This window comes from Haemaphysalis longicornis, unplaced genomic scaffold (assembly GCF_048455015.1).
Source record: "Haemaphysalis longicornis isolate Haplotype H1 unplaced genomic scaffold, Haemaphysalis longicornis Haplotype H1 scaffold_14, whole genome shotgun sequence".
Lineage (NCBI taxonomy): Eukaryota > Metazoa > Arthropoda > Arachnida > Ixodida > Ixodidae > Haemaphysalis > Haemaphysalis longicornis.
This window is the reverse complement of record NW_027526245.1, coordinates 57,025,053-57,047,029: the sequence shown is the minus strand read 5'-3', so window position 1 is coordinate 57,047,029 and position 21,977 is coordinate 57,025,053. Positions and strand designations below refer to the sequence as shown.

At 48.5% G+C, this 21,977-nt stretch overlaps 1 long non-coding RNA gene across 1 annotated transcript in view; it reads left to right on the top strand.

The window, feature by feature from the left end:
- The window catches only part of LOC144165120 (uncharacterized), a 35,843-nt gene extending 15,683 nt beyond the window's left edge, over positions 1–20,160 (top strand). The window contains exon 4 of the long non-coding RNA XR_013321373.1: positions 18,497–20,160. This is a non-coding gene — a long non-coding RNA (uncharacterized LOC144165120). The remainder of the gene's footprint in view (positions 1–18,496) is intronic.
- The last annotated feature ends 1,817 nt before the right edge of the window (positions 20,161–21,977 follow it).

Below are 21,977 nucleotides of genomic sequence, written 5' to 3'. Positions count from 1 at the left end.
TGGCCCATATTGTAATATCGTCTGCGTATATGCAGTGACGGATTTTCGGGCCGAGCTTGTCTAACTCTCGGGCGACGTCTATCATTATTAAGTTAAAGAGTAGAGGGGAAATCACGGACCCCTGTGGGGTGCCCACACTGCCTCCCTCTCTTTTCTCCCATCTCTCTCCCTCCACCTCCAAGCAGGCCGTGCGGCCCGTGAGGAAGGATCGCACGTAGTTATATGATCTTTCGCCCATGCCGAGCGCCGCCATGCTAGAGAGGATGGCTGAGTGTGTGACCCTGTCGAAGGCGCTCTGTAAGTCTAGTCCCAGGACCACTCTGTTGTCCTTCTGTGGGATGCCTCCGACCGGGTCCAGCACCTCTCTCTGTAGCAGCAATAGGGCGTCTTGTGTTCCCAGATGGGATCGGAAGCCCAGCATGGAGTCGCTGTAGTGGCCCTGGGTTTCCAGGAATCTTTGCCATCTGTCGTTTAGTACGTGTTCGAGGACCTTCCCCACGCAGGAGGTGAGGGAGATCGGACGTAGGTTTTCTATCCCCGGGGGCTTATTAGGCTTCGGGAGGAGAACCGTTTTGGCTGTTTTCCACTGTCCGGGGATATCCCCTTTCTCCCAGCATTTGTTGTAGAACCTCGTGAGGGCCGCTATCGCGCTGTCACTGAGGTTCCTGAGGGCTTTGTTTGTGACCCCGTCGGGGCCGGGTGCAGAGCGGCAGTTGAGGGCACCTGTCGCTCGGCGTACCTCCTATTCTTCGATCTTTCTGTCCAGTATTGGATTCGGCGTTCCTGTGTATTCCGGGTGTTGAACCTTCTCCGTGGACGGTATGTACTTCTCGTTCATAACCCGGCGTACATTTTCGGCGCCCATTTGTGTGGTCGCCTTGTGAATGATTTGGGACATCCTGTGCCTTTGATGCTCCTTGCTCTTAGTGTTGTCCATTAGGCTTCTGAGCAGGGCCCATGTGCCTCCCCTATGTAATTGCCCGTCCGCCATATTACAGGCCTCGAACCACTGTTGCATACAGAGGTGTCTGCTGTATTTCTCTATTTCTTTTCCCAGGATTGCCACTCTCTTCCTAAGTGTCTTGTTGTTCCTCTGCCTCCTCCACCTCTTCTGCATGGATCTTCGGGCTTCCAGCAGGTGAGCTAGGCGGGAGTCGACGACCATGTCCTCGTTATCCGCTTCGACCGTATCCGTGGCCTTTTTGGTCTCTTCCACTAGCTTTCTTGACCATCTGTCGACGTCTTCTATCTCGCCAAGGTCCGCTTCGCGAAATTTATGCCAATTTGTGATGTTCCTTGCCACCTTTGGTCTCCTTGTGTCAGTTCCGTGGGGAGTCGGTATCAAGGTCTCCAGAATGATGTGGTCACTCCCGAGGTTCCACCCCGTGTTCCTCCATTTCGCCGTTCCCTTATGGTGTAGGAACACGAATGCGAGGTCCGGGGTGGTGTCCCTCACGATGGATGTCCCAATTCTTGAGGGTTGTGCCGGGTCAGAAATCAATACGAAACCGGCTTCCGCTGCGTCTTCGAGAAGTCTTCGTCCCTTGACAGTCGAGCGTGTATAGCCCAGTTCTTCATGAGGGGCGTTAAAATCTCCGCATATGATGGCCTCCGATCCTTCGCCTTTGGCAGTGTTGCCCGCTGCCTGGATTAGGTGTCGGAATCTTTGATTGCCGTGCTGTGGATTGCTGTATACATTGGTGATGTAAATGGATGTGGTCTTTCTTGCCCTACCATTCTCCCGTCTTCCCTTGATCACGATCTCTACCATGTTGGCTTCTATGGCAGAGTCGTTCATGCGTAGTTTCTCTGTACCGTCGATACTTGTTACCCCTTTTCGTACGAAGGTGCAAATACCTTGCGCCGTCCCCTTGCCCCCTGTGCGTGCACTTGGGGGCCTGGGGTAGGCCCTGTAACCTGTTAGTGTTATTTTCTCCGAATCTTCCAGATGCGTTTCTTGAATGACAATAGCTTCTGGCCATTATTCTTTCTTTATAGTTCTGAGGAGCTGTTGCACGACAGCCTTTCTGTTCCTGTATCCGTTTATATTCCACTGCCAAATTTTAACACTCTTGTTTCGATCCATCGCGAATGCTGTTGCGGAAATCGTGTAGGCGTTCTTGTAGCATGGCGCTAATTCTCTCTGTATGCTGTTCTAGAGCCTGATTGAGCATCTGCTGCATATGGTGCATAGTTTTGTTGATGATCCGTTTCTCCATCTCCTCCAGATTTCTGTCCCACTTCTTATAAATGTTTTCCAGTCGCGTGAGCCTTGCTTGCAGGCCTGCGTATCCCGGTGTTCCGTACTGTCGGTTTTCTTCCTCTCCTGATAGAGGTCGTTCATCCCCTTCCGGGGTCGCGTTCGTATATGCGTGCTCCGTATCCGAATGCTGGTGCTCCATGTTTTGCGACTGCTGTTGCGCTTCTGCCGTGGGCTTAGTCGGCCTTTTCCTGCGGTGCACCCGCGGCGGCGGTTCCTCAGCTTCGTTGTCGGTGTTCATCCTTTCGCTTCGTTCTTCAGCGTCCTCTTTTGGCTGGGAGCATCCCATGCTTTCCAGGCATCCGCTGTCCCTTAGGCGTTCTTGCCGCATCTGCTTAACAGTCTTCTGCAGGGACTCTACTAGCGTCGCCAGTCTTTGGGTCTCCGCTTCCGATTTCTGAAGTTGCGCCTTGACGTTTCTAAGCTCCCGCTCCTTGGCGCAGATGTACTCCGCCGGGTCTTCAGTTTTGCTCTTCTTTCCTTGTATCCTTTGAGGTATTCCCGGTTTCATATTTGGGAGAGCCTCGTCGATCTTCCTTGTTGTTCGCGTTTCCTCGCCTTGGCCGGTGACGCGTTCCTCGCCCGGTGTCGTACGTTTGCGTGACTGCGAGCGCTCTCTTGATTTTGACCTATAACGCGATTGTGAGCGCTCTCTGCGCCTCCCATTTTCGGATGTGATGTCAGCCCAGGAGAGTCCATGCTTCCTGCCTTCGCTCTTGCTCCTACTACGTTCCTTTGTTATAGACGGGTTCGAGCCGCCTTCTCCTTTGTTCTTGTCTATCCTTGCCTGTCTGCCGGCTCTCGCGCCAGGTGGTGTGCGCACCTGTTCCGCCGGGCTGTTTTCCGGCCATCTGTTGTTGTTTCTCGGCGGTCTCGCGCTTTCACGTTTTTCCATCTGCCTTTGTCTAATGAGCAATGGCGTCTTGAATTTATTTTTGCAGCTCCCTGCCCTGGTGGTATGGCTGCCGCCGCATAGACGGCATCGCGGCTTGCAAAACTTCTTGTGCTCAGCGTCTGGGTTTTTACACCCGCACGCAAAACAAATCTTTACGAGGGGGGTCGGGCACACGTCCCTCCTGTGCCCCACTTGTCCACATGTGGAACACACCTCTTTATGTTGACGATATAGCGTGCATTTCATGAGTACCCCCTCGTAGTAGACGTGGAAGGGGACCCTATTACCGTCGAATAGGATTACCACAGAACCTGTCTGGCCAAGTCTGTGCGCTGCTAGGATACTCGGAGTGTCGTCGTTAACCAGGGCTCTGGTTATCTCCTCCGCTGAGTCGTCCAGGCCTACGCCCTTAAGGACGCCTCGCATCGTGTTACTTGGCGCGCTTTTATATGCGAACGCCTCGTATGTGCAGTCCCCGACCGTCAGATATCTAAGGGCCCCGTAGCGGAATGATCTGCTCTCGCTGGGGGTACTGACGACCAGCACGTTCTGAGCCACGTTGACGGCTATTTTGTCGGCAGCCGCCTCCTCCGCTCCAACTTTCGCCGCTGCGATAATTGCTTTCCGAAGAAGCATCGGATCCGCATTCTTGGCCACAAAGCCCCCCCGGGTCTGATTGCTACTTTGTGGTCGTCTTTGCCACCGAATTGCGGCATTCTGGCGTCCCTCGCCATCTTGTTGTTAATCCTGGCTATGTGCTGAGCCTTGGCTTCCTTACGTCTCTCTTCAATGAGCTTAGCGTTGTTAGCCGTATGTTGTAACGGCTTACCTGCGGTGGGGCTGCCCCGCTGCGACGGGCCGTCCGTTCCCGCTCGTTGTTTTCTTCGCCGTCTGGGGCCAACAAGGGTCCAACCGGCACACAAACATTCGGGATCCCAGTCCCCGCACTCGTCGAGAGTTTCTTCACCTGGCATTTCTTCGTCCCCGGTGGTGTCGCAGGCACCGCCGGGAACCATCGAGTGGGCTCCGACTTCGGGGAAGCCGGATTCCGCCCGGTCTCTGGGCGTTCCGGCTCCAACCACGCCTAGGCTTAGCGGGGGGCAGGCCCCCGTCGAGCCCATGTCGTTGCCGCAGGTGTTATTCGAGGTATCCACGCTTGGAGACGCCGTTCGGAACACTTCTACTTCCCCTCCGCAGTCCACGAAGCCCTCAGGGGCTCCCGCTGGTGCCGCAGATGGGTCCATGGCGCACCTTCGCCGGCCGAGCTCGTCGGCCGGCGTTAGGCTTAGCGGAGTTCGCTCCGCCCGGCTTACAAAAAGTCACGTAAGTCCTCGAAAATGGGGCCTATCACCCTAAACTCGGTATCAAACTGTGCCGCTAGCTAAGCTGCAACAGACTAAGCACAAATGAATTCACCTGGGATCGATGAAACGCTTTCGCTGGTCTTTTCCACGGAGCCGATGTGAGGCACGTCTTGCAGCTCCGCGCGCCAACATGGCGACCTCGGCTACAATAGAGGACGTAAACGTTTGGGATGGTGGTGAAGGTTGCTACAGCTTTGCTACCTTCAAGCCTACGCGCTAGTGTGAGCTGCCGTCATTTTGTTCTTTGTATTTCTTTATGCTGACACCAGGGGACCAAGCTGAAGCTTAAACAGCTACACAGTTGAAAGTGTCTTGTGCGTTGTAATCGCTATAATACAGTAGTTGCTGGCGTGTAAGAACAAGGTTTAATATACTGTCAACAATTATCACTATAAATAATTGGATTGCGAACAGTGTGCAGGCTACAGACATTAAGAAAACATATTTATTTATCCTGATGTAATTCTGCAGGTATGCATACACATGTATATGCTTTGAATTAGGTGTTGTATGCAATGTATTTTTTGTCACAAACTGCTGTTTGTGCGTTTGTTGTGCCTGGGCCTAGCGGCCCAGTTAAGTGAATTGAAACGTCGCCTCTTACCATAGCATTGCGGTGCCGAGATAAATGATTCCATAACAATTCCATTCACAAACTATGCGGAGTTTTTATGGTGAGAATAAAATGTTATTTAGGTTGTCCTGGACATTTCATGGGCAGAAAAGCGCTCATACCTTTATACCCTGAGACGAGTATTCTGTTCGTCAGTGTAGCTTTCATTACATTGCGGACAGGAAACACACAAGATAGCTAAGATGAGATGACGTTTGCACTCGCGATCGAATGCAAAATTTATATGTACTCCTTGGGAAAAACAGAGAAGCTGTCTGCGCTTTAGTTTTTTTTATACACGAACGTCAGCCGTGTAAATAAACAATAATTTATTTTTCATCAAGCACAAGCTCTTAAACGTGTTGTTGGAAAATAAATATCAGGGTACAATGATAGCGGAGCACAGCAGCCATTAACGCAGTTCTAAAAAAAACTAGTACTGGGTTATTAAGCACTGGAATATTGAACACAGCACTATAAAAGTATAATTTAAATGTGTAAGTTCAATGTAAAACATAAAAATAGTTTTATAAACTGAATTAACTTGGAAGGATAAACCTACTCCAGGCAGAAAAGGATAAAAATAACTCACCCATCCTAACGACCACTTTGCACAAAAAAACAATAGTTGGACAAAAAGTACTGAATGAATGGCGAGTAATTTAAACATTTTTAGCAAATTTCAAAATGAGCGCTTCTGCGCAGCGTAACACAGAGAGGCGGAAAATGTAAGCTTTTTTTATTCTAGATGGTTTGGTATTTGACGAGTTTACATGGGCCAGGAGCAATGTTTAGTGCTCCGCATGCGATGGCTCCTTTTGCTTTGATCACTACTAATTTGGCCGCATTTTGAAATGTGTTTCTTGTCACTTATTTACACGTTTTCACGTGAATGGTCGTTTTACTCGGCGTGTCGTCATGACCTATTAACGCCATGTGTGGAGTGCAGCCTTGTTCAGAAGAGAATGTCCACTGGGACATTTGAAAAGCTAAACCAGATAGGTGAGAGCAAGTTAGGAAGGCTCTTGGGACCTTAACAACATTTTGTCAGAGCAGAAGGGTGTCTACAATAAGAATCAGGCGTAAGCCTCACTCACGGCCATTAGACCCTTAAACCTGTAGCGCACCTAACCACAGTGGCGGTTACGCTAGCGAAAGAGCGAAAGGCACTAAGGATCTCTAAATACGTGGAGGCCGCCTCCTGAACTTGCCCTGGGAAGGCTGGACTCGCAGACTTGGTCTAGCTAGACCTTAGCTGTTCTACTGGAGGTGTCAGGCAATACATGGGGTATTCAATGTTCACCGAAGTTAAAAATGTTGAAGAAGGTTTTTCGTATTGACTATCGGACATATTAGTTGCTACTGTGACCGAGAAAAATAAGAAGCACGGGGTTTGACTTGATCCACAGAGATATAGCACAGAACCCAGCCGAGTTCTTTAGAAGTGACCAGGGAGTGGCAGTCGTTATGATCAAATGAAGCAAAATTGCACTTTAAAAATAGCCCAAGCCTATGCCCCAATATCTAGCTTCACTGATGTGACAAGAGAGGTTTAGCGACGGTATCGAATCAGCAATGTCTGAGGCCGCAGTACAGTCCTGCGATTTACATGCGAGTCTTTAACGCAGGAGTATCTGCTCGAGATGTACGACAAAACGTCAGTGAGACATTTTGAATAGCGACTCGCAATAACCGAGGAGATATATTAGAAGGAATTTTGGAGGAAGGGAAGCAATCTACGGACAATAATGCGTGCTTCCGCGAAATAATTGGAAAATAATATAGCAAAACCATCTTGATATAACTAAAATAAAACTATTCATTCAAAGTAAAAATATAGGTGTTGTATATTTTGTTGACATTCTGAGAAAAGTTAGGGGCAAAGTTCATTGAATGGTGAGGTCCAGGCTGAGGTAGAGTGTAGAAAAACTGAATGACGTTCACAGTAAGACGTAAGACTTGAAGGTAAGACTTGAACATTTACGAGCATCACGACGGCCATTTACGAGCATCACGACGGCTTCTATCACCACAGTTTAGGTTCACCATTTCAGCCGATTTGCTTCTTCGTTGCTCCAACGACCTTTATTCCATCATTGTTCCTATTAATACTAACTTTCTACAATTTTTTGAAGTTGTATTAATTGAAAATCACCTTGGAGGTGCGTACGTGTTGTCATGTTTTTCTCGTCACGAGCAATTGTGGCCACACTTACGCCGAACACTGGAGTCTTTGTCATTCCGAGCAAGTGTTGTCACGATAACAGGGAACGCTGGAGTCTCTCGTTCCGAGCAAGTATGGCCACAATTAGGCGAACGCTTCAGTTTTTTCGCTAATTTTCGCCAATCTTCTGATGTGGGCATGCTTGGCTTGAAAAACGTGCGCCGGGGACGCTGGGTGGTCCCCGCGAGCCACGCGCGCACGTGCGGACGGCATTTTCTTGGCTTTTTAAACCGCTGAACGTTCACCGTGAGGCACGCGCACAAGTGTGCACGCTAACTTGCGTTCGGAGTTTTCTTGCTATTTGTAACGCTTACCCGCAACTTTACCGATTTGCGAAAAGAGCTTCGCGTAAAGAAATGGAAACTAGCGAATAGAATAAATACCGAGTGTTAAGTACAAGCTGCAAGTAAAATTACTATCGGTATAAACTCGCGCTTTTACGGTTGACAACACCGACAGCGTAGATATGCTTATAAAAAAGCAAAATTGGTAATGTATAGCTTTGCGCAAGATAAGTGAGGAAACGAAGAAAATAATTTTATACGTAGAAACATGAGCTTGTAGAGTACTGCAGATCACCTTGATGTGGCGCAATGGTCGAAAGGTATCAGCGGAGGAAACGTTAGTGACATTCGAACGGAAGGCACGGCAATAATTGAGAGAACGCTGAAAATAAAACGAGGCCGAAAAGCAAACAAAAAGAGGCTACGTATTCGCAAAGATTGAATGTACGCTTTATGAGGCACGCATAGATACACTAAGAGGTAAGAAAGGTACCATTAGGCGCAGCATGTGTCAGGCAACAAAAGTAGGAAAAAGATTGTATCCATGGGTACGTTAGCAAGATAGGTCAGGGAATACCACTGAGCCTAAACGATTAGCTTGTAAAGTTCTACCAGTCACTAAAAGGTAAGTAGAAAAGGCACTCAGCTTCCTAAACAGACCAAGCTACGAGTGACAACGGCGTAATTGTTGATCACTTAAATCTTTCGCTACCGCGCCTATAAAAATCGATCAATTTGATCGATACTTTGGGAGCGCCTTTTCATAGCGTTCCAGGCATTTCCCGAACAAGTAAAGCAGTTGGATGTTAGATCAGAAAATGGCCTTTCAAAATCAGTTTTGTTGTCATTTTGGCAACGGAAACGGGATTTTTGACATGCTTTTGTATCACCTGGATGTGGAAAAGAGGCGTGGTCATCGCACGTCACTGCTACTAACGAATAATGCATGCCACTCGTAATTACTCTGCACCAGCGTTTCTTTTTTGCTATGAGGGCTTGCATGGTGAACTAGCAAACGATTTTCAATCGTCAGGTTCGCGCTCTGACAGTAATAATACAAGAAATCGGCTGAAAATATCAAGCGCTGCCTGGTTGCAAAACTACTTTATTATTTTAAGCAGTTTTATTGCCTTTGCGCACGTTGTCCTAAGTTATATGGTAGTTCTACTTACCCCAGGACCACTCTCAAACAGTTTAAAACAGCTTCGGTTTCCTTTCCTGGTTCGCGAAATTCATATTTAGCTCTACTACGCAGTTGCCCAACTTCAAGGCTTCCTGCCATGGCACCTGGAGCGTCCGCGACTGATCCTCGAACAAAGCACGTCGCTCCTGATTTACCCCCACCCTAACCCGATTTCTGCGATAAGAACTTCAGATGCACGTCGAAAGATCACACCCAGTCGCCAGATATCTGTTCCGCCGAGGACAGCGCTTCAAACCGGCCTTACACTGCTAGCTCTTCGCCTTCCAGTTTCGTTTCTATACGAGGTTTCGTTTCTATTCGTTTCTATCCGGGTGTGTTGTGTTGCTGCTTAGTTGAACTGTGTATTCGGACGGAGTCTCCGATAAGTTGTTGTACTCTTTCATTTGAAAACTGTTAGGTGACGCTGCCAGATAGGAGCCTCGTTCTGCTGATCTTTTTCATCACGCTGCTGCTACTCGCCCAAAGATCGCACGGCACGATTCTAGCTCATCGTAACTCATTTTTGCGAGAAAGGCTACAATTGCCAGTAGGAAGATGATAATAAAGCTCAGCTTTATGTTTCGAGAGATAACTGACGGTGAACGACAACAAGCATCAGCCACGGCATTCCGTTTCCAATTTTATGCATGTTTTTTTTCCGCATCGCGTGCTTGTCCCAATTATTGTGCTCGCTGTCAATGCGAAGTCAGTCATTGAAAAGATGTTTTTACGTTATTTGGGGGCAAATTGGTGCCCCTGATAATGTCAAACCACCAGATTTATTCCAGGGAGCCACCCGAAATCGCACATTTTGAATCACATGAGAGGAGCACCTTGCGTGATAACATTTTTTTTATATCGGACAAAGTTTTCCTCGCAAGTCGACATTCTTTCTATGGCGTGTTTTTGAAATGCTTCCCTACAAAATGTATATTCTAATTTTTTTGTACTACCGGTGGTTTGATATACACAACTGCTGTTTTATCATTTTTTTCGACAACTTGACAAAACTTTGGATTTTGATATTTTTTCACAACTACGATTTATAATAACCTTTAAAAAATATGTTACTGCAAAGGCCGTTATATAATCTGCATTTTGTGTTCCTTCAATTAGTGCCTAACCAGTTTTTAGCAGGAAAAAATGTTTTCTTGGACCCATAAAAATTGGTCAATTTTCCGGCGGTAGCGAAAGAGTTTTAATGGAAGAAAGGAGATTTTGCCACGAACCATGCATTTGGTTTGGTTATTTATGTTTGTTTCTACCGTCTGGCCACGCCGGGTTGTGTTATCTGTGTGCCAAGTGAAGCCCGTCTTTACTGAGTATGTTGTACGCCGCACTTGTTATCTCTTTTAATAGGGAGAATGGTTCGATGTGACGTAAACTGCCTAGAATCCTCTTCCTCGATCTACAGTGTTCTGGATATGTTCTAGGGTTCAAGAATGGCCAGCGCCAAAAGATAAATGCCCGCAGAACAGACGCCGCAGTATTTGATTCGCCGACACCCTTTGCGCAGGTCACTTTGTTGACTGCCGTTTAGCCCCACGTGCATTCGTTGAATTGTTAGGGAAGCATAAGCTCACCCCAATAAATCAGTTTTATCTTTAGGTCACTGCATCGTCTTTGGCTACCTGACATCTGGTGGGGGGCTGAGTACGCACCCTTTATGCTCACCACGCCTTCTGGAAGCAGAAAAGCCAGCCCCAGACGAAAAAACGGCCCACTTCAAGGTTTAGCGGCGTCCGAGTTTGGTTGCGTAGCAGAATGATCCAAGAAAAAGACCGATACAACTGACAACAAGATGCAACAAGCCCCTCCGATTGTCCTGCAACGTCCCAGGACCCACCATGGTTCCGCAGATTCCCTGGTAGAGATTCCGAGGAGTGGTTGGAGATAGTGGAGCGCGTACTTATCTGTAACGGGTAGGATGACAAAAAACTTTCCGTCATGTTTTCTTCTATTTAGAAGGTACAGTCCGAACTTGGTTCGAGAACCATGAAAGCTCCCTAACCGACTGGACTCTCTATAAAAGCGAGTTTCTTAAAACATTGGCACCGCCGTGCAAAAGAACGAGCCGCACTTTTGGTGGAAACGGGCACGCAACACCCTAACGAAGTGGTCGTGATCTTTGTTGAGGAAATAAAGCAGGTGTTTCACCGCGCGGACCCGGAAATGACGGAAGAAACGAAATTCACGTTCTGATGCCAGGAGTCAAGCAAGAACACCTGGCTTGCCTTGTCCAGAACCCCCCTAAAACGGTTGGCGAACGCACGTTTGAGGCTGCTGCAATAGCGAAAACTCTGGCAATTCGTAAGAGGCAGTACGACGTCGCTGGGTCAGGCAGCATTACAGTGGCGTTGACGATATGTCCCAAAAACACGAGTTCGGCGTACCCAAATCCGCCCTTTTCAGGCTTCAGCGTTGACCCCGACGTACAAATGGCCTCGAGTACAGACTCCAACCTTGGAAGGTATTCGTCGAAGGTCCGGGTCAATACCACAACGTCGTCGAGGTATACGAGGCAGGTGTGCCACGTTAGACCAGTTAGAAGTGTCGATGACTCTGAAACAATGCTGGGGCCGTGCACATCCCAAATGGTAACCTCTTGAACATATATAGGCTGTCCAGGGTTATGAATGCAGTCTTCTCTCGGTCTCTCTCGTCCACTTCAATTTGCCAGTGGCTTTTCTTCAGATCCATCGACGAGAAGCACTTGGTGAGGCAGAGGTGGTCGAGGGCGTCTTCGATTCGGGGCAAGCGGTAACCGTCCTTTTTGGTAATTTTTTAGTTGTGAATGCACTTCTTAAGCGAGCCTGAATCGTCCGCCGCCGTCGTCCGCATAGCAACAGAAGCGGGTGCGCGCGCTCCTCGTCTTCCTCCTCGTCTTCCCTAGCAACGGGGGGAGATGGGCGCGCGCTACTCTCCTCCTCCTCTCTCCGCTCAGTGACTCCGGGTGTTGGGCGCCTCCTCTCCACTTGGGGCGGGAGAGCTCTCGCTCGCGTAGCGGGCGCTCCGCATTCCGACGCGTGAGGGCGCTCGTGCAGCCCTCGCCGTAACGGCGGGCGCTACTCTTCTCCTCCTCTCTCCTCTCAGTGAATGCGGGTGTTGGGCGCCTCCTCTCCACTCCAAGATCACGATATCCACCGTAATCACGCAATCAAGAACCGTGCATTCGCACTTACACAGTCTCCCCCTCGGGGAAGTGCGAGGGAATTTTTTTGAGTCGCCGGTAGTGAACGCAGAACATGATTGTGCCGCCTTTTTTCTTCACTAGTGCGCCCGGTGCTGCCCAGGGGCATTTCGATGGCTGTGTAAGGTTGTCGCTGAGCATGTCTCGACTTGTTTCCGGATAACTACCCGCTCATGTAAAGACGAGCGGTACGGAGACTGTCGGGTAGGTTGTGCTCTATCTTCGGTTGTAAATCGGTGCTTCGCTAACGGTGTCTGACGAAATTTGGAGGTCGACGAAAAGCAGTCGCCTTAGCGACGCAGAAAAGCCAATAATTTGTTCCCTTTCCCTTGCGATAGCGCCGGCTTCACGTCCAAAGGAGGCGGAAACTTGAAAGCATCTACGCGTGGGCGTTGAAAGTCGGCGACCGTCATCACGTCACTTGGTCCTCGCACTATACTTCAGGAACGCAATTGCAGCGCCCTGTTTAGCTGCTGGTCCTGCTGGGTGAATTTAGTTACTAAAACTCGGAATTTTCTTTGCTTAAAGCGCGCAATGCCTCTTTCTACGGTGGCACAGCGGTCGAGAAGAAAACTTTTGTCACTCTCCATGGTAGCGTCGACGGCAGGGACAGCATCTTTACAGTGGACGGTGATCATCAAGATTGCGCGGGGTGGCAGGGTTACGTGATCATCGGTGATCATTACAGCAGCACGGTGTTCGGGGTTCTGTTTCGGCGTCATTTAGTGATCAGAGGAAAAAGTTACCGACTTGGTTTGTAGATCATTTATTTTACCGTTGTCCGTCAAAACATCCATTCCGATAATGACGTCGCAGGAGCAGTTGGCAAAATGGAGAACGCAGCAGGGTATGTGCACGTTCCACTTGCCGTTATAGATGGCCTCCTTCTGTGCGTATGCGCGGGCTGTCCCATCTGGTCGTAACAGTGTTGAGCTTCGACGCGAATGATACGCTCATTACTGAGTAATCGGTTCCAGTGTCCATCATGGCGACTACATCAAAGCCGTGGATGGATAATCGGATGTCGGGGGTCGTCTTCCTCGAGTTCCGGGTGCGTCGAGGCGTCGTATCTCGGGTGGTGCGTGTGAAAAGTCGGGCACTATAAGTCGTCGTTGTCGTCTTCTCAGCGGCAGGTTCGGTCAAGTCGGGTACGCGTCGCGCCGTGTTGCTGTCATTTTGTTCGGGACTCACGTCAGGGTTAGAGCGGGTTGTAGGACTGAGGGCATGTCGTGAATTCCTTTCATCGCCAAGTGATTGCGTCGTTGGAGATTTTTTGTTTTTCGGCCGCTGTGCAACTTCACCTGCAAATCTTGTTAGTTTTAGTCTCCCCTGCGTGCGTTAAGGGATCTTCCACGGGTGAAGTCTGCGTTGCTTCGACGGCTTGGAGATCGGTATGGGTAGGGCGCCGGTGAATGGTTGAAGCACGCTGTACATCGCTTGGTGTTGGACAGGTATTCCTCGATCTCAGTATGGTGCTTGCCGGGTAGGGGTCGTGGTACGTCCACGGAGAACCCTCGGAAACCGATCCTCTTGTAGGGGCCGCGACCGTAGATGTGGTTGGCCTCTCCGCAGTGGTAGCCCAGCGTACCATTATCGGGGGTTCGCCATACGTCCGTCTTCCTCGGCATCTGTTTTGGGACTACGGGTTTCCAGCGCGTTACAGTGGAAGGTGGTACTGCGGGGCCTCTTGACGACGAGTTGGAGCAGAGCGGGGTCGACGAACCGCTGTGGAGTAGATAATTGCTTGTGGCTCGCGGGGTGCTTCGGATGACATAGACGTCGCCAGTGCCTGTTGAACCTCTTCTCGGATGGCGTCAGTCAGTGAAGCGACTTGAGGTTGCGACGTCGTTGGAACTAATTTTCATAGTTCTTCCTTGGCGTCTTCTCGGATTGTCTCACGTAGTATATCGCAGCTAATATCCCCGGCACCGATCGTCTCCGAAACTAGCACGTCGTTACGTACGAGGCAGTACGACCTCTTCGTACTGCCTCGTTCCACGAACACCTTCCAAGGTTGGACTCTGTATTCGAGGCCAATTGTATGTCGGGGTTAACGCTGAATCATGAAAAGTGCCGCTTTGCATACACCTAACTTGCCAAGCTTGCCAAGACCGAAAGGCAAGAAGGGCGTGCGAAGATTTCTCGCTAGGTGCGCGTACTACCGGCACTTCGCGCATACTTCGCACACATTGCACAGCCACTCACCCGCTTGACGAAAGATAGCATCCCTTCCAGCTGGGAAAAAGCCCAACAAAAGCATGTCACAGGCTGCAATTACTTCTAAGCCCGCGTGTGCCCCCCCCATTTGGACGAAAACGCCTTTAGAGAAATGCACACGCACACCAGTGATATACGCCTCGAGTTTTGCGATCGCTGCGCCGCCTGCCGCCGCTTCTCCGCGGAGTTAACGGGATTAGCGCTGCGCGGCCCATAGGGGCTCATGCAGTGTTTTGGTTCTCTTTCGCTTCTTTTTGCCCTTCCATGGTACAAAACTTGTTATGGTGACGTCTGTAAGTAAACAGTACGCTTAGGACACTTCAAAAGCCGCTGCATCTTGGTAGGGTGCTCAAACACCAACAATAGCTAACCGGGAACGCGGTTCTGCGTCCTTCACGGCCGCTGTTACGGGCGTCGGCGACGGCGGCAGCATACCACCGCTGCACCTCCGAATGCGTCCGCCACAAGTGCATTTTATTGTCGCCTCGTTTAAACCTGATACTGGCACAATGAGAGGAGTGCTTTGTTTTGTAGCGCAGACAACGAATGCGGCCTCAATACAAATATATGCGTCGTAGAAAAATATATATATCGGGGATGCAATTATTCAATACCTGATAACTTGTGCCTTTTATTATAAGTCACGCGACAATGTTAAGTATATTCCAAGGCTCTGCGTCATGAAAAATGTGCACTCACGCCTTATAGCAAGAACCAAGAAAAGTAAAGTAACCACTGGAAAATAATGGTCTGCAAGCCCGTACGAAACAAAATAGCTCGTACAGAAATGAAAAAAAAAAAAACTCAGTGGAGATTGTGAAATGATAAAGACGTTTGTATAAACTTAACCCGAGTAGGACTTACGAGACCAGCTGGTATGCGAAATGCACTGCTATTTCGAGACACATGGGGAGGGGTATGGGGACGCTTACTTATTGTTGTGTACGATTTCGGAGCGAAATCAAGGAAAAAACGTTTTAGTAATCACACACAAAAGCTACTCGTTCACGTAACTCTCGTTTTTAGACTTCAACTAGCAGCGTATCCTTCGGCGAACGAATTTTTTGAGGTATACAAGTTCAAAACTGATAAAAGGTGTCGTTAGAAGAGTGGGATATCTGATAAGGCCTGATTTCCGTTTGTGCTAGATTCTGCAGGCTCCCTGCGTCATATGACTATGCTCCGAAGAAAGGTTTAGTCGCGAATGGGCATTACTGTAGAAGCCCTTCTCCGGCCTGCTCGCGGAAGATATATATAACATATATGAATGTTTACGGGCGCTGAGCTCACGACAAAACGCCCCAGCATTTTTTTTGTCATGCGCTGATCTCGGCTATAATTTTGGATCATCCATCATACTTAATTCGTAAAATGTTCGGGAAATTTATGTCCAGGGTAGTGATCAATATCTCAGGTATGATATTGGCAAGCATAACTGGCGTGCTGTCAGGTATGAGCGCTCAACAAGGTTACATAAACGCACAAAACTTATTTACATCGTAATGTATAGCCATGGCATGACCATCTGTGGAAATTATGCTTACGGAGACACTGCTAGTAAATTTCAGGGCAGTGGAATCACAATCATCGCCATATGCATATCCCTGTTTCGCAACGCGGATCTGTGACGCACACCTGGCGCTTGTACAGACCGAATGTACCAGACTAAGATGGCGTCACACACATTTACACTCTCGTAAACACACCACATTTGCGAACAGAGTGACCGCTCCACATAAATATGTATTTCCAGCGCCTAGAAACGGTAAATCTCCGTCGTGAATGGGCCCTGAAAGCAACGGTGACAGTGGGGAGCGGACCGGCGACTCCCGCGGCTGCTTTCGAAACGGGCCGCTAGGGGGATTTCAGTGGCGCCCTACAGGCCGCACTCGAGCCGTATAGGCTTAGGTGCCGTTCTGGTTCAAAAGCAAAGCGGTTGCGGAAACGTAATCGCTTATGCCAGCCGTGGTCTGTCGAAGGAAAAGAAAAACTACTTAGCGTCTCATAAAGAGCGCCTCACTAAGATATGGACCATTTCAAAATTTCGCCCATACGTGTATGCTAGACCATTCAAGGTTGTGAAAGACCACCATGCGCTTTGTTCGGCCGCTAATTTGAAGGACCTCTCTGGCTGTCTTTGGCGGTGGATCTTGAGCCTACGAGAATTTGATATTAAATTTATTTGATATTTATTTGATACGAGAATTTGATATTAGATTTATACACGTATAAATCCGGCAGGAAACACTCCGACTCCGGCTGCCTGTCTCCCGACCCCGTCGACCCACCACCACAATGCTCTGATGAAGACAACGCCTTATTCGGAGTCGTGGCGGGAACCAGCCTTGCCGCCCAGTGGCGTGCCCACCCCGAGTCACACGTTATGAACGACTACCACGAAGGATGCAACGTCGCCGTGCCTAGGGCGTTCAAACGCAACTTACCAGCATTTAGCCTTAAAGACACCGTTCTCGTGAAAAAACACTTCAACCCCCGAATGAGAACAAAGTCTCTTCTTGCCATCTCTGCAGACCTCCATGACAAAATTTTGAAAGCGTGCTATGACGACCCGTCGTCCGGACATCATCATGATAATGACAATTTTGTTACTGATTCTAGTCAAAACCTTATGCATTGTGGAATTCAATATGATTCCGTCCGAACCCCTCCAAAATCAGGAATGGCGTAGGAAAGTTTTACTTTCAGTTGTGCCTAGACGCTAATACTGTGCATGCTCGAAGCATTTCTCCTGCCGCCACCGCTTCTGAGCTCCCAAATTAAAAAAACTCCCCCCACCTCCCCGAAGGTGATCGTGCTGAAATGCGAATGCATTGGGTGCACCGATGAGTGCGCTGCGGCAAGCAGTAACGGAGAGAGGCGTGCGCTCCACTGCATTTATATACATTTTCCGAGCGCAGCGAGCGGAGAGAGGGTACGCGGAGAGGAGAGAGAGACCCGCGCAACACGCCCCCCCTTGGCGCGAGCTCTCTCTCCCGCCGAGCTCCGCGATGCGAGCGCCCGCACACGCCCGAGCGCGCTCATCCTCTCCACTCATTCTCCGCAACTCCGCCCGAGCTCCGCGATGCGAGCGCCCTCACACGCCCGAGCACGCTCCTCCTCTCCCCTTGCCCTCCGCTACTCCCGCCCGAGCTACCACCTGCTCCGGTTGCTAGGCGCGCCACAGCTGTTGCTAGGGCGAGGAGGAGCGCGGAGAGATAACGCCTGCGGGCGCACGCCGACGGAGCACGACAACCCCCGTCTAGGAAATGCATTTGCATTTACGACGACGACTACGACGAAGGCAGAACTACGAGGCGCGCGCTCACGTGCGCTCGCGCTGGAGGAATGCAGGCGCACGCCGGCCAACACCTGCGGGCGCACGCCGCTCGACGGACGCAAGACAACCCCCGACTAATAAATGCATTCGCATTTTAAACTGGATGTCCAAAACAATGGTATAAGGCTTCCGACCCCGACAGTCGAAGGAGTGGGCGTAGAAGTTCGCGATAACGGCTGAAAAAAATTGTGAACAAAACATTCCAAGGAAATTAGCCTGCCAGTATTTGTGGATATCTAAGCGATACCTCAAAATGCTGACAAACCACATCTTGCAGCCTTGTATGTTTAAATCAGTGTTGCCAGAGGTCGGTTAAATAAGTAATGAATATAAGGCGCCTCGACGATGCTCCATCAGAAAGGGAAGATAATAACGTAACTGTGTCTATATGTTCACTAGTGTCTACCTAAAGTGTCCAGTCTTCCTTTATATAGAAAAAATGCCTTATATTTCCGTGACTGCACTAATACCTGCTCTGAAACCAGTTCAAAAGAACATTGTGATATTGGCGAATTCATGGGCGGAAGCCGTGAACGTTGTGCAAGGTTCCAGTCTTTATGAATCATTTTCCCGAATGCCAATCAACTTTGCAGTTGAGGCTGCACGTTTCTTGCTGGTGCCAGAGTTCTGTTTGTTTTCAGGCCAGTTCTGGGCGATTGTTATCGCCGGGATGCGCTTTTTCTGCAGCCTAATTGTAATCCCTAAATTCATTTTATTCTAAAGCTCTTTATCTAAAGAACTATACCTGATTTTATTGTTGGCAGCACGTCCAGAACATTGAAAAAGGTGAATAAACCACAAAGAAGATTTAGACGTACTACTGTACAGCTTCGTTAAATGAAATTCCACTTATTTGGCAACCACACCTTTTTCATGCACTCATTACTAACAATCGGTATTTTCGATTACTTTTCATTTACTTTATGCAGGACGGGAAGTGCAATAATGGCGCCTGTTTTGCCGCGATTGCTGCTCCTCCACTTGAAAGAAGAAAGCGGTCTCTACTTACTACAATATTGATGGTTAAAGCTGGCGTTCGCCTGATTAAAATGTTGAAAGACAAAAAAAAGCAGCAGCAGCAGCAGCAGCCACAGGAAAAGCAGCCGCAGGAGAAGCAGCCGGAGCCACAGGAACCAACGACAGCATCCCAAGAAAGGGACGAAGACTCCTAGCCTGGGGAAACTGTAGCAGTAAATCTTCCCACCCTAGTAGTTATCATTGCCGGCGCCATGGATGGAACTCCGGGCTTCACTGACGACTTCCGTATAATCGCGTGGCATAAGAACATTTATATGTCGCACTAATAGCTTTTTAAGGTGTGCAGCACTTTAGGAGGGCCCGGCTTGCCGTCGTAGCTTGTGCAAAGTTACGTTATCTAGCCGCCGTTGTCACGGTGGCACGCGTCTAAACAGAGGCTGCGAAAACATCACCGCTCCCCTGGTCCTTTGTTCATCGTGTTGCAAAGCTTATGCAAGTCGTCTGCGCCACCGAGGAACACGTTACTCATATGCAAACTGTTGAGGGTGATCGTTCCGCTGCGCCGATGCCACAGAGGCTGTCGTTGCAGGGTCGGAAATAAGTACACTATAAAATTAATTATGACAAAATCGCCGGACAATAATCACCGCACATTTATAATAACGCAATTAAGTGTCTTTTCATAGGCCTTTTACTGTGATGAGGCTACTTTGACTACATTTGGTATCAACGCCAACTTGATACTGAGACTAGCTAAGAAAAGGAGCTACAGCCGCTCTCACGAATCAATGCTTCGCACTCCGAAAGCTTTCGCGTTGAAGGCAACTGCTTTAATTTTTTTACTCTGTTTTTGAGTGGGGAGCGCACCTATTTTCTGGATTGATTGTAATAGAGAATCGAAAGGCTATTAGACTGAGTAGTAGGAAAGTTTTATTGTACCTCTAACCCTTTACGGTCCGTTGTCGGGCCGTGACCGACACGGCCGCGCACATCAACACGGCCGTAGGTGTCCGCTGTTGGGGTAGCCCGACTTGGGTGTTCCACGTTAAATTTCGCGATTTTTTTCACAAGTAGGTAACAGGTCCAGCCGTTCCGTTCCGGAACGTTTACCCAGTTTCTGTACCAGAACAGCCGGAAGAGGGTAAAAAATCTGGACCGCCAAGGGCTGAAACACAATGTTTACGAGGATGTGGCGGTGCTCATAAAGATGCCTTACGCAATACAGAGTTTGACCTTTGTCACATTAATAAATATAACTTATTAACGTGTGCGCTTTTATGCCAACATTTTTTAGCTTGGTTGACGAAACTTTTTTTGTGAAATAAATTACTTCTCAATGGTACTAGCGTACTACCCGTTGGAGTGCTGTTTTCAAGAATACAGTACGGAATAGGTGCCAGCTTGACCAGCCCTTCCTGCCTAATGAAACCCGAGTTAGGTTTGCGAGAAATAATTATTGAATGTTGTAACAAAGAAAACTCGAAATGAGAGTTTTATTGACTTAGTTCGCAGCTAACCATTCAGTTTGCCAAACTAATGTTCACAGCTACCAACAACCAAAACTCTGTCGCCGGGTGTCTGCAATAACGGCGGCTGCTCTTGTTGTTTAGGGACACTTTTCCACTATTCCTAGAATGATAGGACAACTACGAAGATATTTGCTGTGATGTTTACACAATAAAAATATTTTTTCCGACCTCTACTGAGATCGACAGCGTATTCAAAAATTATTCCATGAGTAATGGCCAATTGGATTAAGATTGGTGCCTAGATATTGAGCGTGTGGGAGCGGGCGCCCACATTCACCTTGTCTCTTACAACAGGAGCCTGGGGGCGTGTGCGGCTGAGTGCGTACCAGTCGACGTAAGCGATGATCAGTGTCCGTGGGTTCTTAAGCCCTTTGGTTCCTTCATGTTGCCCAAACCCTGAAGTGAAAGCATAGCTGAATGGGTACAAATCTTCCCATCGTTCTGAGTGATATTGTGAGCTGCCGACAAGGTATGGATGATATATCTACCCAAGTTTGCCCTGCTAATGCAAACGTTATTTTGAACACAGTAATACGTTTCATTCTTGCAGCTCACAGGCACATTTTGCCTTTTCTGTTGGAACGGTTTACGGGCCCTTGTTATTGGCATCACCGGAACGAGCGTTTGTCGAAAATTCCTCGATAGTTAGACGGGTGGATGGAGCCATGCAGCGTTATTTGGGCCACATTTAAGCCAGGTGCAAATTGTGCCTGTCTGTCGGCCTCATGTGCTTCATGTTTATATCATGCGTATACTCAAACGTCCTACTTGCTACTCGGTCTTTCCCCAAAGATTTTTGCGCGGCTAAATGAATCTGTGCATGTGCAACAGGTTAGAGCGTTAGTAGGTTGCGTTCGACTGAATTGAAATTCCACTTCACCGCGGGCTCAAAAGATTCAATCAACAAAATAGCTGGCAATTTGATAAAGCTGTGCATTTTTTGGCCCCTCTTTTATCCCACGTGGATATGTGACTGCATATTATGTGACTGGTTACCATGTGGTAAACCACTTCTTGCCCAGCCGCGTGAGCTTTGGCGTAGTCATAGCGCCCCTAGCTTTCAACCAAACCGCCGTGCTGAGAAGCACCGAAAGCATCCTGTACTGTGCTCTGAAACTATCACTTTTAGCCAAGGAAGTGACAATTGGTTTAATATCCTCTACCAGGATTTTTATTTTTTAGAACATTGTTTTCATGCGACAATGTTCATGCTAAAGTAGGTTCTGCACACTGCGCGTGACTTCTGCATAAATATCACGGGAAACGTCAGCAAGCCATTGTTTCCGCCGTTTTTATCTTGAGAACATTATGAAAACAGTTGTAGGAACGCCTTACGCACATCCCTAAGTCACAAGAACGCATATAGTCTCGCACGAACAGGACGATATGGGAAGACAAAAGATAGATTCCGTATTTATGATGGGCACCAGCGGGTTGAACGTCTGCAGACACGAAGTTTAGGACACCCCAGTTCTTTCAGTCTATAATTTCTGATATTGCGATTTTCTCCCGTAGTGTTCGATTTTATTTACAATTAGGTCTAGCATGAGTAACGTATGTTGCTCCACTGGATATTTCTGCCGTAAAACAAGCGGTGCGGCCCTGAAGATCCCTCTCCCTTTAAATTGAAATAGTAGTTCATGCGTCCAGCCTTTTTTGAGAATAGAAGCTGCACCTAGAAGTAAGATACAAAAAAACCTACACCCGCAGAATTACTCGATGTACAGGCATATGCACGTATATACATGAGTGTGAAGCCCAGTAGGCTTCACAATCTCCTGCAATAACGAGAATCTAAAACAACAATAGTGGTACTTCATTGCGTTACCGTTATACATCTTGGCGCTATTTCCCCTTAAACGGCCTTGCGCTATAAGAAACCCAATCATCATCATCATCGTTA